The following is an 8,417-nucleotide window of genomic DNA, read 5'->3' as shown; positions in this document are numbered from 1 at the left end:
GAAGCAGGGCATGGTAGCTCACACCTGAAATCCCAGCACTTTGGGAGGCCGAGGCTAGCGGATCACCTGAGGTCAGGAGTTTGAGACCAGCCTGGGCAAAATGGTCAAACCTCACCTCTACTAAAAATACAAAAATTAGTCAGGCGTCCTGGCAGGCGCCTGTAATCCCAGCTCTTCGGGAGGTTGAGGCTGGAGAATCACTTGAATTCGGGAGGCAGAGGTTGCCATGAGCCAAGATCTTGCCATTGCACTCCAGCCTGGGCAACTAAAGTAAAACTCGCAAAAAAAAAAAAGAAGAAGAAGAAGAAGAAAAAGAAAGGAATCCTTGTGTTGGCAAGACTTGTCCTGTGAGGGTCCCAGTGTAAAAACCTGCAGAACCTTGAGCTGCAGTTGCAGGAAAAATTAGATGTCTGGCTCCTTCTATGTCTGTGGGCCTCATTTTGAGAAAATACACACTCTCCTATTCTCCCCGCCACGCCCAGAGGAGCATTTTCACCACCTTCACCAGTGGCCCCTCCACTGTGGATGTGGGCTGCGGGACTGAGCACTTTCCAGCCATTGAAATGACCTCTACAGGGTGAACTGAGGTGGCCGAGGGCTTCCAGGAAGAGGCTTCCCTATGCCTGTGCTCATCTGTGATCAGGAAACATACCCTCACCATGTCATCAACCAAAGGCTTTTTGAAAGAGTTTTGTGTTGTGGCTGTTCTGGATGAAGTTCTTGATGATCTAATTTTAAAAACTGTTTTTTCCTTGGACCCTCCGTGAGTTGCCATAGAGATAAGTTAGAGGCAAACAGAGCTAATGAGCTTGGTTGGGTCTTTTGTGTTCCTGAATGTTTTCCATTCTGAGCCCTTAACATGTAATTAGAGAGGTTATTTAGTGAGGACTTTTTCTTTTATTGTAAATTAATTTCAAAACCAAGTTCTGAGGTTAAATAATGATTGTATTTGTTAATCAATCCAACCTGGGTTTCCTTCCAGAAGAAAACAGGATGCCATTATCAAAATGTTGGAAACAGGATGTTTGAGACTGTGGGGGTTCGTTAATTGCAGTGATGTGAAGGGTCCTGACAGCACTAATGCTGTATCTTTTTATGAGACAGGCGTGTGCTTTGAGAAAGGCAACACTGGAGACGCTGGTGGGGATGTGCACCTGGACCACGAGTCTCTAGCAATGGGCTGAGTCCCAGGAAATCCACGGCTTCCCCAGAGGGGACTGCAAGCCCCTTAGCTAGGCCTTAGTTTGCCTGCTGGAGAGCCCGTAACTGTCTGTCTAAAGATGGGGCTGGTGCGGTGGCGCATGCCTGTAATTCCAGCACTTTAGGAGGCAGACGGATTGAACTCAGGAGTTCAAAACCAGCCTGGGCAACATGGCAAAACCCTCTCTCTAAAATACAAAAAGTAGCCAGGTGTGGTGGCACACGCCTGTAATCCCAGCTACTTGGGAGGCTGAGGTGGGAGGATCGCTTGAGCCCAGGAGGTGAAGGTTGATCACACCACTGCACTCCAGCCTGGGTGACAGAGTGAGACCCTGTCTCAAAAAAAAAAAGAAGAGAAAAGAAAAGAAAATATAGATAAGCATAGAAAGGAGGAAGGCAGGGGTGTGGGAGCAGATCATCCTTAGTCGACTACATAAAGGAGAGATTGGGTGGCCCACAGCCCCCTCCCCAAAACTGGGATTGGAGAATGCTGACAGCCCTGGCAGAGACAGCTCCTGGAAGCTGCCCCAAATCCTGCAGCCAGGGCTGCTCAGTCAAGCTGTGGGCCCAGTCCCTGGCTGGGGGCACAGGCAATCTTTTAGATGCCTTGTCACCTGGCATGGAGGGTGAGGACACTCTGGGACTGGGACTCCTCAGAGGAACACTGGAGAGAGGAGCGCAACCCCTCCCTTCCGTCTTCAGGACTCACTGCTCTCGGCAGTGTCAGTGGGGCCTGGGGAGGGCTGAGGAGGAAGCCCCTAGGAGGGAACCGAGGCGTGGGAGTCAGGGGCTGCCCCGCACAATCCCGGGCCCTGGGGAAAGGAAACACGCACCTCCTTGCAGTTTCAGTGAAACTCCTCTGGCGCACTGGGTAGAGTCTGACTCAGTGGCTGGCATCCATGGCTTATCGGTCTCAAGGGAGCTTGGTTCTCAGATTCGGAGGCCAAGAGTGGGAGGGTGAAGCTGGTTTGGCTCTTTCCTAGAATTTGTCTATGGCTCTGGGCTTGTCTCCCAGCCTCTCTAGAAGCTAGATGAGCACCATTCCTCCATAACTTTCTGCAGTGACAGAAATGTTCTCTGTGTTGTCCGGTACAGTAGCCACTAGCCACATGTGGCCATTGAGCGCTTACAGTGGGGCTGGTGTGACCGAGGAACTGCACTTTACATTTGATTTAGTTGCAATTAATTTAAATGTAAATAGCCATGTGTGGCTGGTGGCTGCTAAACTGGGCAGTGCAGTCCTAGAGTCCTGTGCCTCAGCTCAGCTCTCCCAGCTCACTAGGATCCTTGGGCAGTGGGAGGGGATGGCAGCATTAGGTATAGAGGAAGGCCACCAAGGATTCCAATAAATCCCAGTCTTGTGATAGTCTATGAGAAAAAGTTAGATCACATCTGGCAAACAGTTCACTCTGTCTTCCTCTTGGATTTATTTATTTATTTATTTATTTATTTTTTGAGACAGAGTCTCACTCTGCTGCCCAGACTGGGGTGCAGTGATGCAGTCATAGCTCACTGCAGCCTCAATCTCCTGGGCTCAAGCAATCACCCCACCTCCGCCTCCTGAGTAGCAGGGACTATAGGCACATGCCACCACACTGGTTAATTTTAAAATTTTTTGTAGAGATGGGGGTCTCGCTGTAGTGCACAGGCTGGTCTCGAACTCCTGGCATCAGATGAGCCTCCTGCCTCAGCCTCTCAAACTGCTGGGATTATAGGTGTGTGTTATTGTGCCCGGCCTCCTCTTGGAATTTTGAGATGCATATTTGCATGTTAAATAAAGGCACTGAGATATTCTGCTCAGAAAACAATCGCTTTAATTAATCTCAAATTTCCCAAATGTATTTGACCGCACCACCTTTTTTACATGGTACATCTATTGGCGTTTTGTGGAGTTCCCCTTGGGAAATGCTAGAAAAGGAAATTGGACATGTGGAGGAACTGATGCTCCCAAATGGGGTGACTCCTGGGTTCTGCAGCGTGTACGTGGGAAACTCAGAGCTCTTGGTTAAACTGAAGACATTTCCTTGGGTTTCCCCAGGCCTTTGCAGCCTGGGCAAGAGCCCAGCAGTAGCCCTGGCAGCCCCATCACTGTGTACTCTGCCCTGGACATGGCAGCTGTGGGGCCCAGGGCACCTCCTCCCTACTCTGCAGGCTGCCCGTTGGCATTAGGGCCTCTCACTAGGGAGCACTGAGGCAGCTGCCCCATTTCATGTCTTTTCTTTTATTTATTTATTTATTTATTTTTTGAGATGGAGTCTTGCTCTTCACCCAGGCTGGAGTGCAGTGGTGCCATCTTAGCTCACTGCAAGCTCCACCCGCTGGGTTCATGCCATTCTCCTGCCTCAGCCTCCCGAGTTGAGCTGGGACTACAGGCGCCCACCACCACACCTGGCTAATTTTTTTTTTTCATTTTTAGTAGAGACGGGGGTTTCAACATGTTAGCCAGGATGGTCTCGATCTCCTGACCTCGTGATCTGCCCACCACAGCCTCCCAAAGTGCTGGGATTATAGGCGTGAGCCACCGTGCCCGGCCATTTCATGTCTTTTCAATCTGTTGCTCCTCTAACTGACCAGAGTTTGATCTGGAAGAAACTCTGTTGTCGTTCCAGTACCTGGGCTGATGGGAAGACAGACAAGGCAGGGCAGATATCCATCAGGCACTCCCTCTGACTGCCCAGGTATGCAGTGTGGAGGCAAGGGCCCAGAGCTGCCTGGAATGTGAATGACCTGCACCTGCAGGAAGGATCCAAGCGCTCCGGCTGGAATAGCTTCGTGCTTGCTTGGATGAGGCAGTGCTCAAGCCTGTTGACTTTGCATTAAGCCAAGAAGCAGGGCACCTGCCTTCCACCCCCCCCCCCCATTGACCTCATGGAGTCCAGGATCACGCAGCTCTTGTCTCTTGGGTATTTCAGTGGGGTTGGTGCTACAGATTGCAGGAAAGTAACAATTACTCTCAGATGAGGGAGACAGGATACTCACAGCTGGGGGACATTCAGAGGTATCTCACAGTGCTTCCCAGAATAGGGAAAGGCCCACAAGAGAGGGGCTGCCTTTGCCACTTTCTATCCCTCTCTGGGGAGTATCAGCTCAGCAGCCTGTTTCTTCCTGGGTTCAGTCCTCTCTGGGCAGCAGAGAGTGTTACCCTCACCCCCACTACCCCCAGAACTCTGTGGGTGCAGGTGGAGCCATGTATGCTCAGGGCTGACCCAGGAGGCCCATTCTCCTGTACTGCTCCAGCCCACTGCTTTGGGCCTGATTGAAGAGCCTGGACGGAAGAACTGGAATGCTTCTCTGCCAACTCACGCTCTTAACACCAGTGCACATCTGAAGTCATATCTGGGAAGCCTGGTCAGACCCTGTGGAAAGACATCACCAACCAGCCAGGCAATTACAGGTTTGTTGGGCTTGGCTGGAGATGGGATTCTCAGCTTTGCATCATGAGGGGACAGCCTGCCCTGGCCTGGAGTGCATGGCCTGGTCTGTTTTCCTGTGGACATGCTATAAACATATGCATGGCTACCATGTTGCACAACTCTGGGACACCGCTCTAAAGGAACACAACCTGGGCCATTCTGGACACACACACACACACACTTAAATGCGTGTGTGTCAATCTTGCCACTGTACACACCTTCCTCACCATACCTCATACTCCCAATACATCAGTATATAACTGCATTCAAAAGCCAGGCAGTGGTATTACCCATTATAGAAAGCCAAGGGCTTCCCCCAGGGCATTTGAAATGAGGTTCTCTTTACATCTAACCTTTCAGGACCCATATCCAGCTCTATCAATTGAAATGCACCTGTGTTCAGATGACTCACAAGTACATGCAGGGTTGCCAAAGGCCAGAAAGCTGCTGTTCCCAACTACAGCAGATTGCTGGTAGATTTATGACTCAGGGTCATGAATCCATAAATCACCTTTATCCCCCTGGAAGGATGATTGTGCATTAGCTTGAAAGAGGCCTTTGCTGCAGGTGTCTTTGGCAAACCTTGATCAAAGCTGTGAACCACCAGACAAGGAACTCCACTAGTCCCTGAGAAGTGGCAAGGGGTGCAATGGAGAGGGAAGACTTGCGTGCAAATCTATAGTAACCTAAGCCCTAGCAGTGAATTTACTGAACTGTGTGTCAATCCTGTAAGTATAGTACTTTTGTTCCTTCTGTGTGGGGGATCGCTGGGGTTTTGGGGTAATCTGACACCAGTGATTCCAGAATCAGTGTCAGAGGTCACCCAGGGAAACCAACACATCTTTTTTTTTTGAGATGGAGTCTTGCACTGTTGCCTGGGCTGGAGTGCAGTGGCACAATCTCAGCTCACGGCAAACTTCTGCCTCCCAGGTTCAAGTGATTCTCCTGCCTCAGCCTCCGGAGTAGCTGGGATTACAGGTGTCCACCACCACGCCCAGCTAATTTAATGAATCCAGAAATGTCAAGACATTACCCCAGGATTCAACAGCACATGAAGGACAAAGCTAGGACCCCACCTTTATTCTTTCAAGGCTGGCCTGTGCCCTGGAGCTCTTCCACACACCTCCCTCTCCAAAACAGGGAGAAGCCCAAGACAGTGACTCAGAGCCCCCTTGGCAGTTTTGCTGATAATTTTTTTGTTTTGAAGTGAGATGTTCTGCCTCTATTAAAGTCTTTAGGAAATTATAGTGATTTTGACTTTTTCAGACATGTTTGAATTACTCACAGTCTGGAATTCCCAGGCAGGGGGTGATATTTAGAGAGGCCTTAGAATACAGAAGTTAGGGGCACAGGATTTGGGATTAGAGGGATCTGAGTTCAGATCCCCACTTTACCACTTAGTAACTATGTGAGTTAATCACTGTGAGCCTTGCTTCCTCATCTGGTTTTGATAACAAACACCAGGACTTAGTTCAAGGGTTGCTGGGAGACTAAATGAAGCAATGAACAGAGAATGCTGCAAAGGAGACCTGAGTACATGGGCACTGGAGTTATTCCCTGGACACCTGCTGAAGCAGGAAGGCCAGGATTTGACTTATCAAGCACACACCCAGCCTGCATGAAGGCTCGAGTGCAGCCTGCATGGGCTTATTCATCAGGAGGTGGGTTGCATGGTTTCAGATCTGGCTCTGTCACTAATCTGGGGGCCGAAGAACATCCCCCCTCTGAGGCTCTGTTTCCCTCCAGGAAAAATGTGGACAATGACAACTCAGTTCTGTTGCCAGGACCCATGTGGTCAGTGCTTAGAACGGTGCCTGGTACACAGTCGGTGTTTATAGATGATCCTTTTACCACTGTCTCTGTTTTTTCTGCTTGTACCTGTGTTTCCAGCAGGGCAGCAAGAGCTCGTGTCTGCAGACCTAGTGGGAGAGTTTCCATAGTTCTATTTCTGCCAAATATGGTGTGCATTTGTGCTTTTCTTGTTCAGTGTGGCCCGGTCTTTGCCCATGCTGTTCCCTTTGCCAGGAACTCCCTTTACTTCTCTGTCCCCATCGATCGACATCCTTCCAATGTCCAGTTCACAAGGTTGTGTAAAGAACTTTCCCCATCTGCCCAGTCAGATCTGATCTGACCATGCATAAAGATTCTGTGGTGTCAGGGGAGAGGCAAGGTGGGGGAAAACTTGGAAAGTTCTAAGTGGTTACCCTATGTTGGAATAGTGGTAACCTTCAGTGAGGAAGGGGGAAGGATGTGGGTGGGACAGGGAGCATTTCCAGGGGACAAGACATGCTCTGTTTCTTGATCTTTATGAAAACTTCAACAAATACTTATTGTCTGTGCTGTCCAGGGACTGTGCTAGAGTTAGACCCTCTATTGCTTTTCACAGCCCATTTCTGTGCTTGAGCACTGATTTTATTCTGCCCTACCCTATAGCATTAATTTTTCTCCCTAGAGTGCAGATAGTAAAGGGCCTTATAAACTTGCACAGTGTTCCGTGGCCAGTTTGTGCCCTGGCAGCCTCTCTGTTGGACTTTTCTTCCTGACCATAGATTGGGGTGGGACCAGCTGTGTGAAGTCTCTGAGCCACTGCAGTTGGATCTGAGCATGCTCAGAAGGACCACAGGTTACCACCACCCAGCTGGGGATTCAAAATCCTTGAGAGGTAGACCCCAAAGGAAGATGAAGGCTTTAAACTGTTATTGTAAGTGTGTCTTCTCCTCCGTGGGTTGCGTGGAGATCAAAGCCTGAAGGAAGTAGAAGGTTGCTCTCTGACAAAAACACCATATTTTTAGAAGCATTTGGTGGTTTAAGATGTTTGCCCCAATGCTGCCTTTCAGTGGCAGGGGGTGGGGCTGGGGGTGGAGGCCAAGGGCTGCGACCTTGAGCGGAGGTTGGTGGGAGCAGGTTTCCTGGCACAGGGCCCAAGGGTGGAGGCTGAAGGTGGGAGGACAGCCAATCATCACTTATCTTTCCTGAAGACCAGAGAACCAGGCCAAAGCATTTCAGGTTGTGGGGAAGGGGGCTTACGGAGTCTCTGTGCCATCTCCTTCTTTCAGAGATGGAAAAACTGAGGCCCAGAGAGGAGCAGAGGCTTGGCTTAGCTCCACCCCCACCATCCACGCACCCTCCCCATCTGGGGATCTGGGGCTTGCACATATGAAACTGTTAGAGAACAATGCGTGCATTCTGTAATCAAGGCTAATTGGTGTGGTTCAGAAGAGGAGAAATGCCAGGCGTTTGGGGGCAGGACATCAGTGGATCTCTGAACCAACCACCCAGGAATAGTCCACGAAGAATTAGAGCAGCTCCTGGGGCCTGGGAAGGGCAAACCTTGGGTAGGTGAGAGGACATTCAGGCAGCATAGGTAGTACTTGGAGGTAGGACCTAGCTTGGCCTGAATGTGGGGACTGATGGAAGGGAAAAATGGGGCAGAAATTTCGGTCCTCCCCAGACTGGATGAGCACTTTGGCGCCCACCTCACTAATTCCTACTGAGCCACATTTTCTTTCTTTCTTTCTCTCTTTTTTTTTTTTTTTGAGACAGAGTCTTGCTCTGTCACCCAGGCTGGAGTGCAATGGCACGATCTCAGCTCACTGCAAACTCTGCCTGCCAGGTTCAAGCCATTCTGCCTCAGCCTCCCGAGTAGCTTGGATTACAGGCATGTGCCACCAAGCCTGGCTAATTTTTTTGTATTTTTAGTAGAGACGGGGTTTCACCATGTTGGTCAGGCTGGTGTCGATCTCCTGACCTCAAGTGATCCGCCCGCCTTGGCCTCCCAAAGTGCTGGGGTTACAGGCATGAGCC

Source organism: Colobus angolensis, unplaced genomic scaffold, assembly GCF_000951035.1.
Source record: "Colobus angolensis palliatus isolate OR3802 unplaced genomic scaffold, Cang.pa_1.0 Scaffold314, whole genome shotgun sequence".
Classification (NCBI taxonomy): domain Eukaryota; kingdom Metazoa; phylum Chordata; class Mammalia; order Primates; family Cercopithecidae; genus Colobus; species Colobus angolensis.
Note: the sequence above shows the minus strand (reverse complement) of the source record.